Source organism: Rhineura floridana, chromosome 8 (assembly GCF_030035675.1).
Source record: "Rhineura floridana isolate rRhiFlo1 chromosome 8, rRhiFlo1.hap2, whole genome shotgun sequence".
NCBI classification, from domain to species: Eukaryota; Metazoa; Chordata; class Lepidosauria; order Squamata; family Rhineuridae; genus Rhineura; species Rhineura floridana.
The window spans coordinates 125,491,319-125,518,664 of record NC_084487.1 but is presented as its reverse complement, the minus strand read 5'-3'; the positions used below and the strand labels follow the sequence as shown (position 1 = coordinate 125,518,664).

The window sequence follows — 27,346 nt, the reverse complement described above, 5'->3', positions numbered from 1 at the left end:
ATGATCTTTGCTGTTACCTGATGTCGGGGTTCCATCTTCCGTCTGCTATCCAGGCTATACATCTCTGGGGAGAAGTGGAACCATGATGTTACTCTGCTGGTTTACCAATCTTGTGTGAGTATAGATTAGGCTAGACAGCTTTGCTACTTTTATTTTTATTTGTGATTTGAATCCTCTCTGTATTTTACCAAGCCCTTGGGGATGTTTGGTTTAAGGAACTATTTTACTACCATACTTTCTGCACTTGTATTTTATTCTAATAAAGCTACCTCTTATTTACCAGTGTGTGTTCATTTCAGAGGGAATTAGCTCTGAATCCAGCACCTTGGCCAATTAACCACAGACTACCATATATTTGGGTATGTTGTCTGAAGGCTCTAAGACAAGAACTGCAACTTTGGCTCTTGTCTTCTGGAATCCTTGGCAAGTCTATTTCTGGCATTTTGGGTTTCCCCTTGGCCCAGAGTGGGTGAGCAGGTTTAAGGGATGGTGGCAGTCTACCTGCCTTGCAGGGTTGTTATTGGTTTATTCAGCCCTGGTCAGGGAGGCACAGGCTGTGCCTGGCCAGGATCAATTGCCCTGGGTTTGGGAATTGAGTCTGGTGTGAACTGGCAGCAGTTCTTGACATGGTTGTCATTGTCATTGACATCCTCTAGGATGCACACCTTAACATGGTGAGGGGGTTTGAGGGTGTCGAAGAAGCTGAGAGCAATGCCACCAGGAGTCTAGACCAAAAGGCTTGATTCCTAGCAGGGGTACCCAAGGCAGAATGGTCAAAGCTGAGACACCAGACTAAGATGCATCCAAACTCAGAGGAAGGCAATGGTAAACCACCTCTGAATACCTCTTACCATGAAAACCCTATGAACAGAGTGTCCAAAATGCAACATGAGATAGTGCAGGAAGACAAGACCCTCAGGTCAGAAGGCACTTAGTGAGCTACTGGGGAAGAACAATGGGCAAGAACGAATAGCACTATGACTAATGATGCAACTGGGTCAAAGCCAAATGGAAGCCCAGAGGCTGATGCACATAGTTGCAAAAGGAGAGTCTGGAGTTGTACGACATACACAATAGGAACATGGAATGTGAGAAGCATGAACCAGGGAAAGCTAGAAATTGTCAAGCAAGAAATAGAACTCATCAACATTACAATACCTTGTGTGAGTTAATTAAAATGGATGGGAATGAGACATTTTTAATTGGACAACTACAAAATATTTTATGTAGGAAATGAGAAATTGAGAAGAAACAGGGTTGCTTTAATAGTGAGGTAGCAAAAGCAATTAGGAGCTATACTGCAAGGTCTGAGCGAGTGATATCAATGAGATTTAATGGGAAACCTATTAACATAATCATCATCCAAGTTTACACTCCAACAGCAAACACAGAAGAAGAGGAATTGGAGAGATTTTATGCAGAAGTACAGGAAGAAATTGATCGCACACCAGTACAAGAAGTGCTGATAATCATGGGGGATTGGAATGCAAACACAGGGAACAGAGGAGAACTAGAAATTGTGGGGAAATGGGGCTTAGGAGACAGAAATGAAGAAGAAGAAATACTGATCGAATTCTGTGAAGCCAATAATTTGTTTCTTGCAAACATATTTTTTTGAGCAACTGAAAAGACGACTGTACACATGGACATCATCAAATGGTCAATATAGGAATCAAATTGATTATATAATTCGTAGTAGAAGATGGAGAAGTTCCATACTTACTATGAAAACAAGACCAGGAGCAGACACTGGTACAGATCATGAACTGGTAATTTCAAAAATCAGAGTAAAGTTAAAGAAGAAGAACAAAGCAACCATAATGCCAAAATACAATTTAAATAACATCCCAGAAGAATATAAAGATCAGATTTGAGGCTTTAAACTTAGTTGACATAAAACCAGAAAAACTATGGATTGAAGTCAGATATTATCAGGGAAGAATGCAAAAAAGACAATACTTCTAGTTAAGAAGAGAGAAAGACCTCAGTGGATGACTGACAAAACTTAAAATGGTTAAAGAGCAAAGAAAAGCAAAAGGAGACAAAAACACTCAGAACCTATTTTATTTATTTATTTATTTAAATTTTTTATACCGCCCCATAGCCGAAGCTCTCTGGGCGGTGTACATCAAGATAAAAGCATTTCATATACAATTTAAAACCACATGGTCAAACATGATCAACAAATAAAGACATACAACAGCGACTAAAAAGTTAAAACATAAACAGAACCTAGTAGGTAGGGACAAAGAACTATTACAGTAGTTATTGTATGGAAATAGAAGAGGAGAATAAAAAGGTAGAACGAGAGCCCTATTCCAAAAAATTAGAGAAATTAAAGGGAAATTTAAACCAAGAGTAGGGATGTTGAACAATCAAGAGGAGAACACACTGACTGACTGAGATGAAATAAAAGTAAGATGGAAGCAATACGCTGAACAACTATATAAAAGAGATGCCAGGATGACGAATTCATTCACAGAGGAACCGTATGATGAAGAACCAGAAATTTTAGAATGTGAGGTGAAAGCTACTCTTAAAATAGTTGGAAGAAACAAATCACCAGGAACAGATGGCATAGCAATAGAGCTGCTACAAGTTACTGAGACTGAATCTGTCCAAATTTTGACAAATTTCTCAACAAATATGGAAAAGAAAACAATGGCTCACAGACTGGAAGCATTCAATATACATCCCAATTCCAAAGAAAGGGTATCCCAGGGAATGCAGTGATTATTGAACTATTGACCTAATATCCCATGCAAGTAAAGTAATGATGAAGATTCTACAACAAAGGCTCTTGCTATATATGGAGCGAGAAATGCCAGATGTCCAAGCTGGATTTACAAAGGGAAGAGGCACCAGAGATCATATTGCAAACTTACGTTGGATAATGGAAACGGACCAAGGCATTTCAGAAGGAAATCACGCTGTGCTTTATAGATTACAGCAAAGCCTTTGATTGTGTAGACCATGAAAAACTATGGAATGCTTTAAAAGAAATGGGGGTGCCACAGCATCTGGTTGTCCTGATGCGCCCCATACTCTGGACAAGAGGCTAGTGTAAGGACAGAATATGGAGAAACCAATTGGTTCCCCATCGGAAAGGGTGTCATACAGGGGTGTATTTTATCACCCTATTTATTTAATCTATCTGCAGAACGTATCATACAGGAAGAGAGATTGGACCAAGATGAAGGAGGTGTGAATACTGGAGGGAGAAATATCAATAACTATCAATATCAATAAATATCAATATCTTAAGATATGCAGTATCTTGGCACAGTCATTAACCAAAATGGAGACAATAGTCAAGAAATCAGAAGAAGGTTAGGACTGGGGAGGGCAGCTGTGAGAGAACTACAAAAGGTCCTCAAATGCAAAGATGTATCACTGAACTCTAAAGTCAGGATCATTCAGATCATGGTATTTCTGATCTCTATGTATGGATGTGAAAGTTGGACAGTGAAAAAAGTGGATAAGAGAAAAATCAACATTTGAAATGTGGTTTTGGAGGAGAGCTTTGTGCATACCATGGACTGGAAAAAGACCAATAATTGGGCGTTAGAACAAATTAAACCAGAACTGTCACTAGAAGCTAAAATGATGAAACTGAGGTTATCATACTTTGGACACATCATGAGAAGACATGATTCATTAGAAAAGATAATAACGCTGGGGAAAACAGAAGGGAGTAGAAAAAGAGGAAGGCCAAATAAGAGATGGATTGATTCCATAAAGGAAGCCCCAGACCTGAACTTACAAGATCTGAACAGGGTCTTTCATGACAGATGCTCTTGGAGGTTGTGGATTCATAGGGTCACCAGAAGTCGTAGTCGACTTGGAGGCATATAACAACAACAAGATATGCAGATGATCCCATACTACTAGCAGAAACCAGTAATGCTTTGAAACGAATGCTGATGAAAGTTAAAGGAAAGCACAAAAGCAGGATTACAGTTGAATGTCAAGAAGACTAAAGTAATGACAACAGAAGATTTATGTAACTTTAAAGTTGACGAGGACATTGAACTTCTCAAGGATTATCAATACCTTGGCACAGTCATTAACCAAAATGGAGACAATAGTCAAGAAATCGGAAGAAGTCTAAATCGGAAGAAGTCTAGGACGGGGGAGGGCAGCTATGAGAGAACTAGAAAAGGTCCTCAAATGCAAAGATGTATTAACCAACACTAAAGTCAGGATCATTCAGACCATGGTATTCCCAATCTCTATGTATGGATGTGAAAGTTGGACAGTGAAAAAAGGGGATAAGAGAAAAATCAACTCATTTGAAATGTGGTGTTGGAGGAGAGCTTTGCGCATACCATGGACTGCGAAAAAGACAAATAATTGGGTGTTAGAACAAATTAAACCAGAACTGTCACTAGAAGCTAAAATGATGAAACTGAGGTTATCATACTTTGGACACATCATGAGAAGACATGATTCACTAGAAAAGACAATAATGCTGAGAAAAACAGAAGGGAGTAGAAAAAGAGTAAAGCCCAACAAGATATGGATTGATTCCATAAAGGAAGCCCCATACCTTAACTTACAAGATCTGAACAGCACGGTTTATAACAGATGCTATTGGAGGTTGCTGATTCATAGGGTTGCCATAAGTCGTATTCGACTTGAAGGCACATAACAACAACAAAAGTTAACTTACTCCAAAACTGTGTTCATAGCTTGTCTGCCCACAAACAATTTTTGTCATTGATGGTGTATTGTGGGTCTAAAACACACACACACACACACACACACACACCATGGCAATAACAACCAGTTGTCTTCCAGTCAGTTACCCGGTTTGCACATAACATTGTGTCATGATTTAAATAACTTAGTTAATGAATGGTTTAGCAGTATGTGCCAGACCAGCACCTTACCTATGGTTTGTTAGCACAAAATAAGCCATGGTTTGTTGGCTTACCGACCTTAACTATGGTTTAGCATTGTGTGAACTATAAAAGTTTCCCTACCTCCCTACCTTGTTAATAGAAGGGATTATGACACAGCATATGTAAGTGGCTATTCACAAGTCTCATGCAAACTCTACATTGGCTCGAATGTTTACTCTAAAAATGTTAACTCTTTCATCTCCTGTCATGCATGTAACATTCATACATGCATGTACATGACACACAAGAGCCTCAAAGGTGATTTACAGATCATCTGTGAATATGCTATTAGACAAACACTTTGCAGTGAATATAAAATGTTTACGGTTAATCCAGCAGTCAACATCTTGCCACTCCAAAAGAGTCAAAATTAATCGGCCTTGAGTGGCTTGAGAGTTGCAGCTTTAGTGGAGCTTGAACTAAGAGCACTTAAGAAATATATCTTTTGGATTGCAAAATGCAACGATTTTGCTAATGAAATCATTAGACAAGTTTGCATAAAGGCTTGTTATTTCCCCAGAATTACTTCTCAGAACATAATTGCATTCAAATATAAAAGCAATTAAAATGTTAATTTACATTTCAAAAGATACTTGGCTTTCAGGTAGGAGCAAAAAAAACCCCTTCCATCTTGCAAAGCCTGGATGAAAAATGCTTGAAATCCTGTTAGTGTGGCTTTTTCTTGCTGCTGCTGCTGTTCCTTCTTATTCATGTGTGCATCTTTCTGTGATGAGAGGTGGCACCATCTGTGCTTTGGTCAGTTGGCTGGAAAGTTTCATTAGCTCATTAAGTGGTGAGTGAAACTCTGGGCATGTGGAGGGGCCAGAGGGATAGGTAATAAATCAGCACCTGGAGCCTATGAACACCTGATCCAGCTTTTCCTAGGAAGAGAGGGGCTAACTGAGGAAAAAAATGATATAGAATGTAGGTTTAGCACCTCTTTTTCTTCCTGAGCCTCAACAGCAGCACGCAAGGGAGTAGGCATCAGTACGCAAGCAACAGAAGAGTCGATCTCCAAAGTGCTCTAGAAATGTGTCGTTTATTAGGCCCAATGCATTTTGACTGAAGGCTTTTAATCCGGGGCACTACCAAACCTCCCTCCCGCAGTGTTTTATATACCCATTTGAATAATTTCTATGATAACAAAAACCTATGTAGTGGGACAAATGTAATTTAAAAATAGTTTGCAAATAAGACAAATAGAACTTAACAGAACTAAGGCAGCAGTCCTAACCACACTTACCTGAGGGAGTAAGTTGCCGCACAATTCAGCAGCACTTATTTCTGAATAGACACGGTTAAGATTCTATTTGTTTTAAGTTTAGGTTGCAATCTGATGCACATCTACCTGGGAGTGAAGTCCATTGCAAATAGAGGGACCACCTGGATAAATATGCTTTGGACGCTCTGTTAAAACTATTTTTATTAAATTTGTCTCATGCTGTAGGTTTATCATTGTTTAGATTTATGATAATTTGAAGGGTTTTTAAAAGTTCTTTCACTGAAATTATGCAGACGGTTATATAGGTTTTCATTTTTCATAGTGCCCCTAGCAAAGTGTTGGGCCAAACAAAATCAACATTTCATACACACCTAGCATAAATTTATTTATTTATTATTTATTTTTTCAATTTATATACCGCCCTTAGCAAAAATAGCTCTCAGGGCGGTGAACAAACAAAGTAAAATACAATATATCATAATAAAAAACCACAAAAACATATACAAACAAACAACAAAAAACACGACAAAAACAAAATACAGCACAAATTTAAAAAAATACAGATTAAAAGATTAGAAAGGTTAAGAAGATTAAAAGATTAAAATGCCTGGGAGCATAAAAAGGTCTTTACCTGGCGCCGAAAAGATAGAAGTGTAGGCGCCAGGCGTACCTCTTCGGGGAGGCTGTTCCACAACTCAGGGGCCACCACAGAAAAGGCCCTAGATCTGGTGACCACCCTCCGGGCTTCCCGATGGGTTGGTACCCGGAGGAGGGCCTTAGATTCTGAACGAAGTGAACAGGTAGGTTCGTAGCGAGAGAGGCGTTCCACAAGGTATTGAGGTCCCACGCAGTGCAAGGCTTTATAGGTCAAAACCAGCACCTTGAATCTCGCCCGGAAGCAAATAGGAAGCCAGTGCAGACGCACCAGAATAGGTGTTATATGCGAAGACTGACTGGTCCTCGTCAATAGTCTGGCAGCCGCGTTCTGCACCAGCTGAAGCTTCCGAACTGTCTTCAAGGGCAGCCCTACGTAGAGCGCATTACAGTAATCTAATCTTGAAGTTACCAGAGCATGAACAATGGAGGCGAGGTCGTCCCTGTCCAGATAGGGGCGTAGTTGGTCTACCAGACGAAGATGGTAAAATGCATTCCGTGCCACCGAGGCCACTTGGGCTTCGAGAGACAAGGAAGAGTCGAAAAGAACCCCCAAACTACGTACCTGTTCTTTCAGGGGGAGTGTAACCCCATCCAGAACAGGATGAACATCCACCATCTGAGCAGGGAAGGCGCTCACCAACAGTGTCTCGGTCTTGTCTGGATTGAGTCTCAGTTTATTAGTTCTCATCCAGTCCATTATCGCGGTCAGGCAATGGTTCAGCACATCAACAGACTCACCTGAAGAAGATGAAAAGGAGAAATAGAGCTGTGTGTCATCAGCATATTGATGGCAACGCACTCCAAAACTCCTGATGACCGCACCCAGCGGCTGCATGTAGATGTTGAAAAGCATGGGGGACAAGACCGACCCTTGGGGGACTCCACAATGGAGAGTCCATGGTGTCGAGTGATGTTCCCCAAGCACTACCTTCTGGTGACGATCCGTGAAATAGGAGCGGAACCACTGCCAAGCAGTGCCCCCAACACCCAACTCTGCGAGTCTCCCCAGAAGGATACCATGGTCGAAGGTATCAAACGCCGCTGAGAGATCAAGGAGAATCAACAGAGTCACACTCCCCCTGTCCCTCTCCCGACAAAGGTCATCATACAGGGCGACCAAGGCTGTTTCAGTGCCAAAACCGGGCCTAAAACCAGATTGAAACGGATCTAGATAATCGGTTTCGTCCAAGAGCGCCTGGAGCTGGCTGGCAACCACCCGTTCCAAAACCTTGCCCAAAAAAGGGACATTCGCCACCGGTCTATAGTTGTTCAAATTATCTGGGTCCAAGGAGGGTTTCTTTAAAAGAGGTCTCACTACTGCCTCCTTGAGGCTACCAGGGACTACTCCCTCCCTCAAGGAGGCATTAACCACTTCCTTGGCCCAACCGGTGGTCCCAGCCCTGCCAGCTTTCACTAGCCAAGATGGGCAAGGATCCAGAACAGACGTGGTCGCCCGAACCATTCCAAGCACCTTGTCCACTTCCTCAAGCTGCACCAACTGAAACTCATCCAATAAAGAAGGACAAGGCCGTGCTCCGGACACTTCAATAGGTTCATCTGTCACAACATCAGAGTCAAGATCCCTGCGGATAAGTGCGATCTTATCTTGAAAGTGTCCAGCAATTTCGTTGCAGCGGGCTTCAGATGTTTCCATAGTATCGTGGGGGCCAGAGTGTAAAAGCCCACACACGACTTTGAAAAGCTCCGCTGGGCGGCATAGAGATGATCTAATAGAGGCAGCAAAATAAAGCTTCTTTGCTGTCCTTACCGCTTTTGTATACAACTTATTGGTGGCACTTACCAAAGCATAATTGTATCCACTGGGAGTTTTCCTCCATCTGCACTCCAGCCTCCTCCTCTCATGTTTCATCGCTCTCAACTCCGGGGTATACCACGGAGCTGTATGAGCTCTACACCGGAGGGGGTGCGCGGGAGCGATCATGTCAATAGCCCGGGTCATTTCCGTATTCCACAGTGCGACCAGAGCCTCGACAGGAGCACCGGTCCTATCAGCCGGAAAATCTCCTAGAGCCCTCTGAAAACCTACGGGATCCATCCGGCTCCGGGAGCGGGTCAACTTAATAGATCCTCCACCCTTGCGGAGGGAAAGAGCTGCTGTAAGTCTAAATCTCAACAAGCGGTGATCTGTCCATGACAATGGGGTAGATGAAAAACACCCCACCACCAGATCACCGTCTCCATGTCCAGTGGCGAAGATCAAATCAAGAGTATGTCCCGACACATGCGTTGGGCCGGTAGAAAATTGAGACAGCCCCATTGTTGTCATGGAGGCAATGAAGTCCTGAGCTGCGCCAGATAGGACAGCCTCAGCATGGACGTTGAAATCCCCCAGTACCAAAAGTCTAGGGGATAAAGGCTGCTTCTTACATCATTTCCTTGTAGCAGCCTTGGCACATGGACATTTTTAGGTTAATCTTTTCCCACTACTTGCCGTGTCAGGGGAAGTTTTCCTGCTCATGTGTCAGGCTGCTGCAAAGGAACAGGAAAGGGATCACTAAAAGAGGTGCCACTATCCAAATACAGTCTGGGAGGGGGTGCATGTGTGTGTGATTTTCCCTTCCACTTTGGAGTTAATATTCAGAGAACCAACCATAAAAATTGAGTATGCTACTGACCACACATAGCTATGCTAGTCATTTGTAGCAGATGAAGGCCCCATTTGCACGATACATTTAAAGTACTATCATAGCACTATAAACAGTCATGGCTTCCCCCAAAGCATCTTGGGAGCTGTAGTGTGTAAAGGGTACTGAGAGTTTGCAGACCCCTATTCCCTCCCCCACAGAGTGGTTTATCAGTCCCTCTTCCCAATGAACTCTGGGAAATGCAGTTCTGTGAGCGGAATAGAGGTCTTCTGAGCACGGCACCCTTAAACTCAAGTTCCCAAAGTTCTTTGAGGAAAACCATGATTGTATAAAGTGATATAATACTGCTTTAAATGTATAGTGCAGATGGGACCTGATCTGGAGGGTAGGGAGCGAGGGAGAGGAGTGGTTACGTTCTAGACTATTTAGGAGGTGAAGACAGTGGTATGTCAGATTTCTTGATAACCTCTTGCATTATATGTGCAGATTAGGACTGTCAACCAAGTGAAGAATTCTTAGTTGACAATCTTTCTCCTAATCAGTTGCATTTGCATATTAGCAAATCTCAATTGTAGTTGCCATTTTGAGGTATTGATATGAAGAAAGTACACCTTGTAATGTAGTAGAAGCTTCCATTCATTTGTCAGACAGAAAAGTTGTCAGTGATCCTTTATTTTTCATTCCATTGCAGTAACATCTTGAAGTGAAAATAGACTCCAAAAGTAGACAAGTGTCCTTTTGATTCTATTTTACTTATTTTTTTCTCACCAAGTAAGATTGTCACTCATCCAGCCTTGACATAAATCCATAAAGTTAGTAGCTAACCATGAAATGTAATAGCCACTCTGGCCAGCAGTCCACAATTTTTGGCTGGCTGATACTTGCGTGCATATCTTGTGTATGTCATCTTTCATGTTTTGGTGCATCTATCCAATTACAAGGCCCAGCTCCGTGCACCTACATTCTCCGAAGCAGCCCTCAGTTTCTTTATGTCTAAACTGAAAGTTCTTTGAACTCTTGTTTGGGTATGAAGTAATCATAATAGACTATTTTTCCCTGGAATTCCTTCTCCACTTAAGCTTGGTGTTAAGCCGATTTGATAAGAAAAGGAATGATCTCTTTTAAAAAAACTGATATACCCAATTCAAAAGCAGGTATACAACACCTACAGATACTCCTTTCTATTTCCAGTGTGGTAATTCACATTTTATAGCTTCTGTTATCAACTACCCTGGTTATCCTGTGTAGCAAGTCTTCTTTAGCACTGGTATCCTACAACGCTCTGAGAAACAGTCCCCGCCACACACACTGTATCTTTTCTTTTGTGTGTTGCAAGAGAAAGAATACCCATTTGTCCAATTGAACAAGGACTGTCAATACCACAAACATAATGTATTAGTTTAAAAAGCCATTGGGGCCATTTTGTAATCTTTCCTCAAAGCTCATCTATCTTCTCAAATGAGATCTGAAATAAAATGAATCCATACAAAATTCTGCAAGTTTCCAATAAAGTGCTAATCTTTACTTGCTTCTCACATTGGCCCATTTCAAACTAACAGGAAACCATGGATTTCCTACATGTGAATGAGCCTGCTTGAACCTCAGGCTCAAATACTTTCCCTGACTTCTTTGTTTCTTTTGCAAATCAGAGGATGAGACTGAAATCTCCCATGTTAGAAACTCGCCTTGGTTCACCGTGATGTCTGAACCAAGGAACTAGGGCTTTGTTTTAACTATAGTTTGTCAGAACAAGCCAGAATCAAACCATGGTTTCAGATCCTGTGTTGTTCTCAAACTATAGTTTTAACATAAAACCACAAGTCATGGAGACCAGTAGTTGGTTTAAAACCTAAATTGATTGCTTCCAAGCTTTTGTGGGCTCATTTGCATAATGGCAAACCATGGTTTCTCAGTGAGTGCCCATTCATATGGCAGGTTATGTTCCAGGCCCCCGCCAAAAAGTGAAAACCGCTGGAAAGTGGGCCCCTACTGTATTCCAGCAGCCGCTCTCCACGTGACAGCAGTTAGCTGGAACGCATGAGCTCCCCACACTCCAGTTGATCGCTGTCAGCTGGAGCGCCTCAGCTGGAGCTCCCTGCACTACAGCGATCGCCCTGCTGGTGCCACCATATTAGCAGAACGCTGAAAATCAGGGTGCCAAAAAGCAGGACCCTACTGTAATGCATAACCCCCTACTGCCCTCCGCCGCAGCCATGAGGAGAATACTGTATTAGAAGTTTCCATTTTAGATTAACTCCAGCTGGTCATGTCATTCAAACCTAAACTATGGCTAATATTAACTGTGGTTTGTTGAAACAAGGCATCTTCAAGAGCTATGGTCTGAAACTGGCTTGCAAACTGCCTTGTTAGTGTAGACAGCATGAAATACATACATAACTGGTAATATTAAGCACAGTGTGTCTGGGTTCAGATAACACAACATGCTGTGGTTAATCTAAAGTGGAAATGAAGGCTTCTTAGCTCCTTGAAGAGTTGGCTTGTTCTCACAATGCTAAATGATGCTTTACTGTTGCATCTGAATGAGGCTATTATGTCTGACTGAGGCCATAGTGCAGGGATAGCCAACATGGTGCCCTCCATATCCTATCATCACTGAGCTGTAGCTCAGTGACAGACCATCTGCTTCTTGTGCAGAGGGTCCTAGATTCTATCCCTGGCATCTCCAGGTAAGGCCTGGGAAGAAACTGCCAGAAATGCTGGAGAGCTGCTGCCGGTCAGTGTAGACAGTACTGAGCGAGATGGCTTAATAGTCTGACTGGCAGTGTAAGGCAGTTTCCTATGACCCCTGATGACTGACTATGCTGGCAAGGCTGATGAGAGTTGCAGTCCAACATCTAAAGGGCACCACGTTGACTACCCATGCCTCACTGTATTTCCTTCCATCCCCTTTTTAGAGGGGAAAAATATCCTTTTACTTCATGCATAGATAAATGCCTTAAAATATGCAACATGGTGAGGAGAGAAGGCCAAGCATTCATCGCCTGAAGTGAGGTGAGTGGTGATCTCTGTGGTGGCACCACACTCAGGAAATGCTCTCCAGGGGGGGTCACCAGGTGAAGACCTTTGCAGAATCCCAGGCCTTTTAACTCTCAGTTTTATCTGTACTATTTTTTATGTCGCTCTTACTTATCAGGGATTTTTTTTTAAAAAAGTGCTTGCTGTGTATTTTATTGATTTATTTGTAAAACACTCCAGAAATATTTTATTGAAGAGGTGCTTATAAATAAATAAGTCTCGTTCCATAGCTGAACAATTTTTTTAATTGCTATAAAAATTCATATTTGAAGCAAGGTCAAGACATTTCAATTAAGGTGGTATGTACAAGAAATAAACAATAATTGGAAAAGGAGAAAAGAGTCCTTATAATTCACCAAACTCCCTTCCTTATCATAAACGAAGCCAACATGAACAATTGTTTTTAATTAGCGTTCTCCAGTTTAATTGCTAAAAGAACAGTGCAAAGAATAAACAAAATATGTTGATTAAAAGAGCTCACAACATTTGAATCTTCAACATTCATAATCTTCACAATGAGTGTCAACTGGAAAGCATATATCTTGTAGCAACAGTATAACAGGTTGAGGAAGGAATGCTATCAACTTACCACTCCCATAGAGGAACTGTTCTGCTTCATCCTGGCAGTCACAGTTATGTCAGTGATTATTGCAGGCCTGTTAGGCCAGTGTGGTATTCTGGTTTTTCCAGGACACTTTTCAGCTGGGCTTGCTCTTAAATGGGACTTGTCAAATTGTCAAGGCAGCAAGATTGTAGATCATGCCCCAAGCTATTCTATAAGGGGTATAAGAATTTAAAATGCCATCTACATATTTTCATAAAAAGAAAAACTCCAAATCATACAATATACACAAGCATCTTGCTCCTTCCATCTTAGTACAAAAAGGGCCCATCTTTACTTGAAGATATGAGAGTCTGGCTCCGTGTCATGCTCATCACATCCAAAACAGCCAGACTATTGAGAATTCTGAAAGCTTTTCCAGAGGCAAGCAGAGCTGTTTATTTCTGCTTATCTTCTCTCTCCTTTAGCACCTAATTTTCTCTACTACTCCCCCTCCCAACCCCTAGAGAAAATTAGCTGCTAAAGGGGACAGAAGACGAGCAGAAATAAACAGCTCGACTTGTTCTAAGAGAAACCATCAGAATTCTTGATTAGTCCAAACCTTGTTTGCATGTGTAGTGAGGCTCTTAAATCACTGGCTTATTTTCTTTGGGCCACTTCATCAGTTAGATTTTTTTTAATGTTGTACACCTAAGATGTGCAAGTGTACAAACATGTATTTGGAAATGTGTGTGTTATAAGTGCCATTGTTAAGAGGTTAGATTGGTTGCAGCTCCCTGCTGAGTATGTGTTTAGTGGCAAACCTGGGTTTGCTCCTGCTGGAATAGCACAGTGGGGAGGAGAGTCTGGCTGGAAGTCCAGAGTCTGCGAGTTCAAATCCCCGCTCGTGTCTCCCGGGTGTCAAGGGCCAGCTAAAGATCACCCCCACCCTGCCACCTGTGCAGCCATGGGCAAGCTACATAGTGCCAAGGAGCCCAGTTGCCCCCCAGCTGGCAGTTGCAGACAAGAAAGGGGCTGGCTTGTGCAGCTGTGGCAAGCTGAGCAGGCCCTAGCCAGCTGGGGAGGACTAGCCTCGGAGGGAGGAAATGGTAAACCCCCTCTGAATGTCGCTTACCATGAAAACCCTATTCATAGGGTAGCCATAAGTCGGGATCGACTTGAAGGCAGTCCGTTTCCATTTTCCAATGTGTGAAATGTCCTTTTAAGGCAAATGTAACTTATTACTGAAACGCAGAAACATTTTTGTAATCATTTTTCAGCAATTAGTTTCCAGTGTTTTACAAAATAACTATGATCTTGTTATAGCAATTATCTTAAATATGCATTCTTTATCCCCTCCCCGCTTGCCTTGCTAACATCTCCATGCCTTAAAAACTCCCTCTTCTTTCTTTCAGATTTCTCATATAATTTGCTGAAGCCTTAGGCAAAAACAAGAACAAATTCAACGGCTGAACTACAAATTACACGCAATTGCATGTGATCTTCCACAAACTTTTTTTAATAATAAAGAACAGCTATGGGAGGTTGCAACTTCACTCTGTAAAGTTGTATGAGGAATTTCCTGTGAAAGTTAAACAGTTCTGATTAAATTTTAAGATAAAAATATCTCTAAATCATCTTGCTGTGACCCCATCCGACAAGTTCTGTCTTGCGTTGGAAACACTGAGGCTGGTATTGGTTTCAAAATCTGTACGAAAGCCAGACACAGGTTAGATGTTGCCTAAATTAAATTGCCTAGTTATTAGAAACAAAGCAAATGCAATCAAGAAAGCCATCTGTTGTATGTGATTTGCTATAATCCCTTTTTACAGTGTAAATGTTATTGATGTGTTTAATATAAATGCCATGTCACTATTGGCAACAACAGCAAGAACATCATATAGCTACATGATTCTAGCCGTCCTCTCTCCCCCACACTGTGTTCAGCAGCCCTGCTAGAAATTGAACAAACTATGGGTGTACATTCCCCACCCCCCAATGAAACCTATGTTAAGATAACCAGCCCAATCCAGCTGAGGGATGCATGTGTGGAAGCAGGATTCTGCATGCCTATTCATACCTAGGTCAGGCATTGGGTGTGCAAACAGGTGCTCTGCATATGAGCCCTACCGATGCTGCATGAGTGTTATCCTAGCTGGATAATCCTTAGCAGTGTCTCTAGACTGATATGCATGGGTGACATTGGGATTTGTGCGTTTTGTATTGGATAAGATGGGTCTACTTATAAAGACGACTCTGGGTGGGGTGGAGCTTCTGCTCAACCCCATGGCTAGTTCATCCACGGATCTGGAGTATGGTATTATCAGATATGCTGGCAGATAACGCTGACACTCAGTGTTGCTTTTCCTTCCCATCTGAGTCAGGTGGGACAGTGCTGTTGCTGAAATCAGTGTCTGGGCCCAATAATGGACTGGATGTGAGCCAGTGAACTGAAGCTAAATCCTAGAAGGCAGGGTCACTGTGCTTGGTTGGTTGGTTTCCAAGTTCAAGAAATTGGGGCTTATCCTACTCTGTGCTCACCCAAAAGAGTAGGTGTGCAATTTAGGGTACTCCTGTTGTGACCCAGGCTCCAGCTTCCTATCCTCATGGGGAGAGGCCATGGATATAGAGGACAAGTTGGGCCAGGAGGAGGATTTGTCCTTAACCCAGAGAGCTTCGGCTATGGGGCGGTATACAAATGCAATAAATAAATAAACTCCAGAGTGCAATGTTCCTGGCTCCTTGGAAATTCCAGCAACAGAGAAACCTGTGATGCTGTTGACTCTTCAGCCTAAAGGGGTCACACTGCCTTTCTCGGACGCCAGCTCAGAAGCCATAGTAAAACTCTGACCTCTCCCACATTTGCAGAGTCAACTGGTACCTAAAACAGGCTGGCCCCCTTTAAGGGTGGAGGCTCCACTCATTAGGGATGGGGCTAGTTGTCTAGAGGAAACACATCTGGAGTTCTACTGTTTGTTGTAACATTCTTCTCTCTTATCTGACTGCCAGTCTAGACTCCACTTGGAGCTGTCCAAGGTGCTGCCTACTTTTCCTGTTTGCCTCTTTGGACCTTTTTTGACATCTGCTTTGCCTGGCTACTTTTCTGGACCTACCTTTTGCTTTCCTTGACTGACCTTGCTGGAACCTGATATCTGATTTGCCTAGCTCTGCTCACTGGAGTCTGGCTTTGGCTTGTTGGACCTTGCCCTGATGGAACTTGATCGCTGCGTGATCTGACTTTGCTACTGGATCCTGAATTGAGATTAGTGGCTTGTGACCTTGTGCCCCTGGAATCTGTGCTTGACCCCACTTGAACTAGAATCCCACCCCTTGGCTGGGACCAGTGTCTGGGATGGAACAACTCCTTCATGTGGCATTGTCATTTGAAGCCCAGATAGCTTCAGTAGCCTGGAGTGCCTTTTGCCAGCTGTGACTGTTTCTGGATAGGGGTAGTCAAGCCACCTTGATCTATGTGGGGCTAACCTTAAAAATGAAGTGGAAGCTCCAGTTAGTGTAGAACTCAGCTGCTAGAATTTTGATGGATACAGCTAGAGTTAGTGTTATGCCTATTTTGCTGGTACTTGCCGTTTAAAGCCCTAAATGGCTTGGGGCCCAAACACCCCAACAGGAGTTCCTCTTCTCATGCCAGCCAGTGTCTTAAGATCTTCTGCAGGGGCCCTGCGCCAAGTACCCTCTTTTTACAAAAGAGAAGGCCTCATGTTTTGGGATGCCCTCATCATGGAGGCATGTCTGGTGCTGACAGTCAAGACCTTCCTGTTTACCCAGGCATTTCAGATTTTAGCTTTTTTTAAAAACAGCTTTGTCCTAAGAAGATCCCTCCTAGATCAGGCCAAAGACCCATCTAGAACAGCATCCTGTCCTCACAGTGACTACCCAGATGCCTATGGGAAGCCCTCAAGAGGAACTGAGTGGAAAAGCACTGTCCCCAGTTGTGATTCCCAGCAACTGGGATTCAGAGGTATATTGCCTCCAACAGTGGAAGTAAAACACAGCCACTGTGGTTAATAGCCTTATCTTCCATGAATTTGTCTAATCTTTTAAAACCACCCAAGTTAGTGGCCATCACTGCCTCCTTGGGAGCAAATTCCATATTTTAGCTATATGCTGTGTGAAGAACTTCCTTTGTCTGTCCTAAATCTTCACTATTCCAATTTATTTGATAACCATGGGCAGGCCCTCCCTTAGCATGTGCGGGGCCCGGGGCAAAAGCAAAGTTGCCCCCCCCCCACATTTGCTCCGGGTCACGGTCTTGGCCGAGTCGCCACCGTAGGTGCACAGGCACCAGTCCCGGGACTGCCAGCCCAGCTCGCTGTCCCCTGGGCAGCTACCGCTCACTGACCGCAGCAGGAGCACAAGCGGCTTTGGCATGGCGGGCGGGCTGGCAAGCAAGTGAGCCCCCATCCCGGGCAGAAAGAGCGAGCGAGTGCTGCACCCTGCCTGGCGAAGGCGAGCATGCAGGGAGGGAGGAGCCGGCTGGTGAGCAGATCACCAAGCATGGGGGGGCCCCAAAGCACAGGACCCGGGGCAACTGCACCGCTTCCCGATGCCTAGGGGTGGCTCTGACCATGGGTTCTAGTAATGAAAGGAGAAAAAAAATTCTCTGTCCACTTTCTCCACACCACATGTAATTTAATACATATCTATCATGTGTCCCGCCAACCTTTTTTCTAAACTTAAAAGACCCAAATGTTGTAATCTTTCCTCATAGAAGAGTTTTTCCAGTCCCCTTGATAATTTTGGTTGCTTTCTTCTGAAGCTTTTTCAGCTCCAAAATAGTCTTTTAAGGTGAGTTGTCCAGAACTGTACACAATATTCCAATTGTGGTTACACCAAGGTTTGTTTAATGGCATTATGACACTGGTAGTTCTATTTTCAGACCCTTTCCCTAATTATCCCTAACATGGAGTTTGCATGTTACACAACTGCACCACACTGGGTCAACATTTTTCATTGAGCTATTCATTACAATCTCAAGGTTTTGTTCCTGGTCAGTCACCATGTGTTCAGACCCAATGGTGAAATCAGGATTTTATTTTATTTTATTACCCCAATATGTATTACAGTTGCTTACATTGAACTGCATTTGCCATTTTACTACCCATTCATCGTGTTAGGTGAGATCCTTTTGGAGCTCTTCACAATCCCTTTTTAATTTTAACCACCCTGAACAATATGGTATCATCAGCAAACTTGCCTACAACACTGCTCACCCTTAACTCTAGGTCATTCACACCCAGATAGAAATGTCAATCCCTAGGGGGGATCCACTCTCTGCGTCCTGTGATTTAAACAATTACTGTTCCATAATTGAATGTCTCATCTTGTCCCATGACTGCTAGGCCTACTTAATGTTTTTGCTAAGAAGGTTACTTCATCAAAAGCTTTTTGGAAGTCCCAAGTCCACAATGTCAACTTGATCACTTCCATCTATATGCTCGTTGATGCTCTTAGAGAACACTAAACAGTTAGTGAGACATAACTACCCTTGCAGAAGCCAAGCCTACTTTGTTTTCAGTTTGGGGCTTTTTATTTGTCTCTTCTTGTGATTTGTTGTGTGTGTGTTGTTTTTAAATTGTATTTATATATTTAGTGAATTTGTTTGTTCACATTTTTATATGCCATCTTGTCATGAACACCCTGGAATCTGAATGTGCAGAGATACACAGAGCCATTGACAGGATCGCTCCTGAGTGCCCTTGTCATTGCTTGGGAGCATGTAGGTTACTTGGTTCTCTAGTGACCTGCATGTAGTGAAACAAGAGGGTAGATAGAGTACAGGTGGCATAAATCTTTGTCCGAACCTAACTGAGCTTATCACACCTACCACATGGTGGTGTCAGTATCAAATAAAACCTGCTTCTCCATCACCATTGTGTCCTCAAGTCCTGCAGGGAGTTTCCAGGTGGTGAATGGGCTTTTGTCATCTGGTTGAGAGAGCTTTGCTCTGACACCCTCAGCAGCCTGTTGTAACAACTTTGGGAGGCACTTTAGGGACAAAATCTCTCAGATTTGGACAGAATTGGATGCCAGAGTTAGAGCAAGGCCAGTGGAGGTACCCACTGCACTGTCTGTTCCATCTGTACTGGATCAGTTTCAATTATTGCAGCATGAAGATGTGGACAAGCTGCTTGAAGAAGTGTGGCCAATCATCTGCCTCCTGGACCCTTGCCCATCTTGCCTTCTCAGAGCTAGCTGTAGGGGGTTGACTGAGTGGGTACTTCCCTACACACCCTATCAGGTGTTAAGTTGAGGAGAAGGGGGCCTTAGTAGTTCCACCTTAGAAGTTTGGGGGAGTTGGCCCAGGAGAGGGTATTCCCAGTGGCAGCCCTAAGTTGTGAAATTCCCTCCCCGAAGAGGTGTGCCTGGCCCCTTCACTGTACAGTTTTTGGTGAATGCTAAAGACACACCTCTTTACCCTGGCCTTTGGCACTTGAAATGTATGTTTTCAAGACCCACCCTATTCTTGTGAATGTAATTTGGTTTAATTGGTTTTTAATACTGAATTTTAGACTGCTGTAACCTGCCCTGGGACCAGCTGGTAAAGGGCAGACGATAAAGATGATGATGATGCTTCCTGGTATGTTAGAAAGCCATGGGCAATAAGGCAGAGATGGGAATGATGGCTGGAGGGGAAGAAGCCTCATAATGAATTTGACCGAACATGACTCAGCATGCAAGTGAAGGCATTTGGGAGGGAGGGAGCGATGCCAGACACTTTGAAAGAAGGAATTGTTACACCACAGAATTTGATCCAGAGCAAGGAAAGACCCCTGCATGAAACCAACTGCTATAGATCCATCTGTCTTATGTTCTGACACGGTATATAAGGTAGCTTCATGTGTTATGGTGTCATTTTCATTGTTACTCTTGAACTAAGCAGGGCAACAAAATTCTGGCTATCTGAGAAGAGATTAAAACTTTAGCTGAACGCCAGCCTGGCTTCCAAGTTATTACTAATGAGAGAACTCTAAAGAGTGATTGAATGTAATCGGCTGCAACCAGTCTCCTGCAAACTAAATTTGAAAAATGCTTTTTTATACTAACATAGTCATACAGTTTGACTTAAGCCTCTGTCTGTGTGTGTGCATGTGTTTTGCATTATGGTTTTATTGCACTTGATTTCATTATTTTGTTTCCTTTTTTTATTCCTGAAAAATATTACTAAACAGCTTGGATATTTCTGTTCCTTTTCTTGTTCCTTTTTTGTCTTCCTCTGTATTTCTGTCAATGGATTTTATTTTCCACCCACTCCCCATTTATGTCTTGTTATAATATTTAACCTTCCTATAATGGTGAAAGCCACTCTACTAACCTAATATTAAAGTCAAATGGGTAACAATTATATTGTGTGTGTAAATGAGTAGTTGACACTGACTCCAATTTAAAGTAAAAATATGATACTGTGTTAAGAATTATTCCTTTTATTTCAACCATTTATATACCTCTTAACGCTGTAGTTTCTAAGCAGTGTATTAAAGGAATACAAACTCCCAAGCATTAGTACTTATAGAATCTCACAGACCTCTGGTACTTCCTTTATCTTATACATGTTTTTAATCTATTAAGGCCTTTTGGAGGTATGAATTAACAAATACTGAAAAGTTAATAGCTCCTAATCTTAACTACAATATCAACAACAGGCTGTGAAACTCCCTTCCATTGGAGGTGTGATTGCCTCTTCATTGTTTTTGAAGTCCACTGAAGGCAGATCTCTTCCATTTGGCCTTTGGGGATGTTGATAATATGGCTGGCTCTTCTTTATTGCTGAAATTTGTGGAAGATTATTATGTTTATTGATTTTATTATCTTAATGTTGATGTTTTGATGCTGTATTTTTTGGATTTCCTGAACGCTGTCCTGGGAACCTTGACTGAAGATATTTAAAAATATAATACATTAAATAATATAGTAGTAATTCTATTGTTTAATGAGAGTTTCCACCATGTTCTGGTAATTTAGCCCCCTAAGTACTTTGCATGTGCTGTGTGTCTTTCATTTATGCACTTCGTTAGGAGCCTCTTACTCCCTCCTTGACTCTGGAGGCTAGTGCATCTTTTTATATCTAAATTTGTCTTACGTATTGAGTACAATTCCTGTTTTATTTATACCCATTCCCCCAACCCCTCCAAGCACTTTAAAAAAACAGCTGTTTTGTTGATCCAACCAAGCTACTGGAACAACTATACACAAGGACACAGGGATTCTGTAACAGTGGGAGAGTTCCTAGGCCATTTCAGTAGAACTGGCAATTTGAAAGTGGGAAGAGTTGATTCCTTTTCTGAAGTTTCTTTGCAGTTTTAGCACTACAACTGGAAACTACTTTTATATTGGATATGTTGGCTTTAACTGCCAGCCACAGTGTGCAGCAAAAGATTTTTTCTTTTCAAACACTCAAATCCAATTCCCAGTATGTATTGAATCCACCAAGGGGGCAAAGCTAACAGTGAGTGGAAAAATATATAACATTTCTTATATACCCCTGTCTCGCAAAATATCAGGGCAGTGTACAGCAACATAAAAACATTTAAAAGCAATACAAAAATCATTAAAATGGGTGACTACTCAGAACACATTTTAAACAGCTGCATAGGCCTGTCGGCACAGAAAGGTCTTTGGGAGACACCTGAAAGTCAAAAGTGAAGATACCTGCCGAATCTCCACAGTATGGGACCGGCATTTTTTTTTTTTTTGGTACTGCTGTACACAGTACAATTAGGCGTGTGGCCACTTTGGCTCTAACTTAGGCCTAATTTTTGAATTTCCTAATGTGTGCATAGCATGAGGCCTTTTTAGGGTTTCTGGGCAAAAAAAACCAACCAAGCAAACAGTAAAAAAAACCACAACCCAATTGCTTTCCACAATTAGTTTCCAATAACTTTGTTAATTCTTTATATAACCAGTTAAAAAGTTTTCTCTTGGCTATCCAACAGGAAGGAAAATCTAAAGGTCAGGAATAAGTATCCTTAACATTCTTTTTTCTTAGAAAACAAAAAATATGCCAGTCGTTCAATTTCTGGTGATCATTGTCTGTTAACTTATATAACGAGCTGTGTAAAAGTCAACCCACTCTCTGGATGGAGGAATAGTTGAGGGGAAAGGGTACAGCTTTTCCCTTCCCCTGGCCTGAACCTCACATCCTCTCCACTGGTGAGGAGGCAATTGGCTGACACTGTGTGCCTGCCCCCCCATGTCCCAGCTAGAAATATCTCTGTGCCACTTAACAAGGAAGGGAGCCCTGGCTACAGGGCTGGTCCTAGATTGAGATTCCACAATCCAACATGGTGAAAAGCTTTATTATTAACTGCTAGTAGACACTCTCACATCTGCTGGAATACCCTGGAAGTTCCTCCCTTTTGATTGCTGAGCCAGTAATTTCCCTCAGAAGAATAACTGCATGCTGATACATAGGAGCCCACTTGCAGCTGAGCCCAAATTACATCTTCATATAGCCAAAATATTAACCCACAGCACTTTTATCAAAATATGAGTACCAGCATCTCAATTGGCTCCTTGGTTTACCTCGGAGCTAAGAGTGATGAAGCAAGAAAGGAGACGGCTTGAGTGCAAATGGAGGCGAACTCCCGACGGCTGTAATTATGCTCTTGTGAAGGCCTCTACCAGACGTTATGTGAAGGCGGTGAGGGCAGCAAAGAAGCAGTACTTTGCTGCCTCTATTCAGTCATCTTGTAACCGCCCAGCGGAACTTTATAAAGTTGTCCGGGGACTTCTACACTCTGGTCCTCCGGATGCAATACAACCATCGATAGCCCGCTGTAATGAGTTTGCGAGGCACTTCCAAGATAAGATCATTAACATCCGCCGGGACCTTGACTCCAATATTGTAGCAGTTGAATCTAATGAGGTGTCCAGAACACAGTCTTGTCCGGTTTTATTGGATGAGTTTCAGTTGGTACAGCTCGAGGATGTGGACAAGGTGCTCGGACAGGTGCGGGCGACCACTTCTGCTCTGGACCCTTGCCCCTCATGGCTAATAGAAGCTAGCAGGAATGGAACAGCCAGTTGGGCCAAGGAGGTGATTAATGCCTCTTTACGAGAGGGAGTGGTCCCACTCTGCCTGAAACAGGCAGTGGTGAGACCGCTCCTAAAAAAGCCCTCCTTGGACCCTGATAATTTTAACAACTATAGACCGGTAGCAAATGTTCCATTCCTGGGCAAGGTTCTAGAGCGCGTGGTCACTCACCAACTCCAGGCTCTCTTGGATGAAACTGATTATCTGGACCCATTTCAATCGGGCTTTCAGCCGGGGTTTGGTACAGAAACGGCCTTGGTCGCCCTGTATGATGACCTCTGTCGGGAGAAAGACAGAGGGTGTGTAACTCTGTTGGTTCTCCTTGATCTCTCGGCGGCTTTTGATACCATCGACCATGGTATCCTTCTGGGGCGACTCACGGACTTGGGAATTGGAGGCACTGCTTGGCAGTGGCTGCACTCCTATCTTGGGAATCGCCTCCAGAAGGTGATGCTTGGGGAGCATTACTCAAGTCCCTGGGTACTCCAATATGGGATCCCGCAGGGTTCAGTTCTGTCCCCCATGCTCTTTAATATCTATATGAAGCCGCTGGGTGAGGTCATCAGGAGTTTTGGAGTGCGTTCTCAGCAATATGCTGATGATACGCAGCTCCTTTTCATCTTCTTCAGGTGAGGCTGTCAATGTACTGAACCGCTGCCTGGCCGCGATAATGGACTGGATGAGAGCTAATAAACTGAAACTCAATCCTGACAAGACTGAGATGCTGTTGGTGGGGGGGTACTCTGCCCAGGTGGTTGATGTCAGACCTGCTCTGGATGGGGTTACACTCCCCCTAAAGGAGCAGGTCCGTAGTTTGGGGGTCTTATTAGATCCGCTCCTGTCACTTGAGGCTCAGGTAGCCTCGGTGGCACGGAATGCGTTCTACCAGGTTCGGCTGGTAGCCCAACTACGACCCTATCTGGACAGGGAGAACCTCGCCTCAGTTATTCACGCTCTGGTAACCTCTAGATTGGATTACTGTAATGCACTCTACGTAGGGTTACCTTTGAAGATGATTCGGAAACTTCAGCTAGTGCAGAATGCTGCGGCCAGAGTTCTTACTGGGACGAAGAAATTTGACCATATAACACCTATTCTGGCCCAACTGCACTGGCTACCTATATGTTTCCGGGCCAGATTCAAAGTGTTGGTTCTTACCTATAAAGCCCTTAACGGCATCGGACCGCAATATCTGATGGAACGCCTCTCTCACTATATACCTACCCGTTCACTGCGCTCGACATCTAAGGCCCTTCTCCGGGTCCCAACCCATAGGGAGGCCCGGAGAACAACAATTAGATCTAGGGCCTTTTCAGTGGTGGCCCCCGAATTATGGAATGCCCTCCCAGATGAGATACGCCTGGCGCCTTCTTTGTTATCTTTTCGGCGCCAGGTAAAAACCTACCTCTTCGCCCAGGCATTTTAAACTTAAATTTAATTTTATTTTAAACTTAACTGTAACTGTATTTTTATTTTATTCGTATTTTAAATTTGTTTTTAAATATGTTTTATATTGTATGTTTTAATCCACACTTGTTTTTTTTTAAATGTGGTTTTATTTTGCTGTACACCGCCCTGAGAGCTTGTTGCTATAGGGCGGTTTAAAAGCATAAATAAATAAATTTATTTTACTAAAAAAAGCATTGGGATTGTGTATCCACTTCAGACAATGCCCAAATCCAGAACCGAAGTGTGCTGCTTCACAGTGATTTGGATGTTGTCCAATGCAAAGCAGGGCTTCCCTAAAACATCTAGCAGACCAGGCTGCTCCCAAAGCCTCTGTTCTGCCAGAGACTTGGAGCACACAAACAGTTGATCTCGGACTGTCTGTTTAAAAATTGTTAATACTTCGCCTCCAAGCTCTTCAGAAAGTGAAATAGACTACTTCTTGCTCCTCTTCCCCATTACATCTAAAGCGGTCCTTAGGGCCAAACTACATACAACACTAAACTTGAACTTCCTTGTTTGGTTGATTTTTCAACCAGGCATGGCAGAGGGGTGTGTGTGTATGGGAGAGAGGGAGAAGGAGAGAGGATCAGGATGGGGTGGATCTTTTCCTTCCATACCACATTTCCAATGTCCACCCACCCCCAGCTGTTTGGCTTGGGAGGGTAGGTCCTATTGACACCAGGGGGAGCTCAATTGTGGATTGTGATGCAGGAGGGATTATCCCTCCCCAGCATGCCACAGTCCTGATCACACACCCTTAACCCTACTATTTTTTTATTTTGGAAAAAAAAATAACAAGTTTGACAGATATAACATCATATAAAGTTTGGCCTTTTGGATACCTTTTTTGTATGAATTAACTGTTACTTAAAAGAGAGGGCCTTCTCAGTGGTGGCCCCCAAATTATGGAATGATCCCTGTGATGAGGTGCACCTGGCGCCAACATTGTTATCTTTTTGGCACCAGGTCAAGACTTTCCTCTTCTCCCAGGCATTTTAGCATGTGTTTTTAAATTGTTTTTTAAAAAATGTGTTTTTAAATTTGTATATTTGTTTTTAATGTTTTTAATTGTTGTAAACCACCCAGAGAGCTTTGGCTATGGGGCGCTATATAAATTTAATAAATAAATAAAAATAAATAAATAAGTGGGATGGAATTGTAATTTCTTCTTGACACAGAAGTTCATTTTCTATTGAAATTTTAAAGAGAAAACATTCTGTTTTGCATACTTCACCAAATACAGTTGGGAAGCAGGCTAGAAATTTGAGGGATCAAGTTCCATCATGCTAATTGCACTGGTTGAAAATAAATAATAAAACGCTGTTATGATTTATTTCAAATTATGAAGTCTTTGTTGGGTATAGCTCTTCAGTGTTGTATACATGAAAAGTATGTAAATCATTGGTAATATTCAGATCCTCTTAATATTTATCTAACAATAGGATCTCTAGTATTCTTTTTTTTTGGTAATTAATAGATAACAAAATTGGATAAAGATTTAAGACTGTTCATTTTCCTGTGGCCAGAAAAATGGGAAATTGTCATTCAATTTAGCTTGCAAAACCAATGGTATATATTTTGGCAAACTGGATAAACTGCATAAATCATTTGATAGCAAGTAACTAAGCATGTGGTAACCTGTGAATTTGTAATAACCTGCATAATGTTTAAAAAGTAGATTGGCAAAAGCATGCCATAGAGGTAAGGCAAAAGAGTGGTCCTTGAGACATTTCACTGGCTTGAGTAATTGGTCCGCTTTGGAGTAAATTTTGCTCAAAGATTGGAAAAAGAAAGATCATGTAGCTTTGACAAATTTCAGAAAAGAGTCTTTGCTGAGAAGCACAGGCATGACCAACTGACCCCTTACGAGATAAATGTGATCTCAGATAAATTTTCATTTGGCCCCTGTTGCACTGTCAGGAAAGTACAGCAGCCCTGAAGATATGGAAGTAGTATTTCTTCAGGAATGGACAATATGTCTGGGTTTATATCCTTCCAGAAAGGACTGCAGAAAAGTCCTGTGTTTCTTCAAAGAGCAACAAATTATCAGGTTCTGCACCAAGCTACCACAAATGCTGTGGCCAAAAATGCTAAAATAACACCCAAATGATGACTTCTGAGGGTTTTCCAGGCATTGTCTACACATTTCAAGCATTTAGTTGGAGCCATATGGACTGGAATCAAGCTGTCCCATTTTGCATTAAAGTTGAGTTTCTCAGGAAGCTGAATTTTGAGCCAGTACTGTTCTGGGCCTGTTCTGGGCTCTCCTGTCAAGTAGCCTAGGCATGCTGTCCAGGTTGCTGTCTGCAGGTGGGTGGGAGAGGTGTGGGGGTAGTTTTCCATCTGCCCCCCCCCCCGTTTGCTCTTAGCAGCCTTCACCGGCTGAGGAAGTGACCTTTTTTCTAGCAAAATTGAGTCCGCACTTCAGCAGCAGCTCCAGAGGCAAACCTCTAACACCTGGATTCATTAATGCTCCTGGGAAATAGATAAGGCCCACTGCTGTCGAGTGATGGGCTGCTACGAGTACGCTAGCCCCAGTGGACTGGCTCCAAGAGGGGCTACATCAAAGGGAGCATCCCTTTTGAGTCAGTCCGAGGGCAAGGGTGCCATGCTTAATTTCTTTTGCCCCTGAGATACTTGTATCCTGTTCATGGAAATATGCATTTGCCAGCATTAAAGACTGGTTGTGGGCAGAGGGTGGAGTGCAGAGCAAAGCCACCTGACCCACTCAGGGTGAGGTGACAGCCTGTAGTGGCAAGTGGAAGAAGTCTCCCTGTGTGAGAGATGGGGGGTTTGTAATACCCCAAGTGAGAGGTGGAGTGATTTTTGGCTGGGATGGCGGGGTCACTCTTTTTTGTCTATGTTCTATTATTGTGATTA

The 27,346-nt window shown here is 42.7% G+C and overlaps 1 protein-coding gene across 7 annotated transcripts in view; it reads left to right on the top strand.

Moving 5' to 3' along the window:
- The window catches only part of SHISAL1 (shisa like 1), a 124,994-nt gene that overhangs the window by 6,710 nt on the left and 90,938 nt on the right, over window positions 1-27,346 (top strand). For 3 of the 7 annotated variants that reach the window (XM_061582378.1, XM_061582379.1, XM_061582382.1), the window contains exon 2: window positions 14,382-14,695. The exons of the other annotated variants lie outside the window; for them this stretch is intronic. The gene's annotated coding sequence lies outside the window, so the exon portion shown is untranslated. The remainder of the gene's footprint in view (window positions 1-14,381; window positions 14,696-27,346) is intronic. 7 annotated transcript variants of the gene reach the window in all.